This window comes from Gavialis gangeticus, unplaced genomic scaffold (genome assembly GCF_001723915.1).
Source record: "Gavialis gangeticus isolate Ggan-Ray unplaced genomic scaffold, GavGan_comp1, whole genome shotgun sequence".
Lineage (NCBI taxonomy): Eukaryota > Metazoa > Chordata > Crocodylia > Gavialidae > Gavialis > Gavialis gangeticus.
The window spans coordinates 96,129,008-96,129,905 of record NW_017729033.1 but is presented as its reverse complement, the minus strand read 5'-3'; positions in this window follow the sequence as shown (position 1 = coordinate 96,129,905).

Here is an 898-nt window from a genome sequence, read left to right as displayed (position 1 = left end):
GAAAACCAGAGTTGGGTTTTTGTCTTATTGACCTCCTGGCCCTCCTCCTTGATTTCCTGGCTTTCTCCCTCGGTTCTTTCTGCCTCTCCACCTCCAGCCCCAATCTCCCAGCTTTCTGCCTCTGTTTCCTGACTGTCTCCTCATTGCCACCAGGCTTTTTCCTCTTGCTTCCACTTCATTGGTGCAGATTCTCCAGTGATGCAGAGGTGAAACTCACAGTGCAGGAATGGGTGTCACAGAAACCAAAAAGCTTCCCTGAGAGCAGTATCTGGGAATTTCTGACTTGCTAGAATATCTGTGTTGCAAAGCAGGGTGACTATGTCGAGAAGTGCTGTAGTCCAGTAAATGATAATTGCACACAGAATGGTTTTATTTCAAAGTTGCCATTAGTTTCTGAAATGCCCTTGTATTTAATGAAAAAAAAAGTGAACACTTAACCTGCCACCATTAATGTAAATAAAAACTACAAGATTTATGTTTAATGTTCAATAAGAAGAAAATAATTGGGCAGTAATTTGTTTGATTAAACAACTGTCAGTAGTTTTATCATTTACATTATAATATTCTACAAAAATAGTAGTATAGTGAAATTGTATCCACTAGGCCTGTGTGAAGCGGATAGTATTTGCTTTGGATTTGGCCAATTTGGAGGACAGTGATTCAATGTGGTGATTTGAATCACTGTCCCAAATCGATTTGGAGATTCAGCTGTTGCCAAATAAGCCAAATCTCTGAATCAGCCCCATCCCCCACCTGTTTTCAATGGCTGCCCTTCTCGCACTCCCAGCTCCTGCCTCTTCAAAAAAAAATCCTGCACTCACTGGCTGCTGCCAGGTGAGGGGGTGATCCCCACTACCCCCACTGCCACATGCTGAGTGGCGGGGGGGCTGCCCTGAGA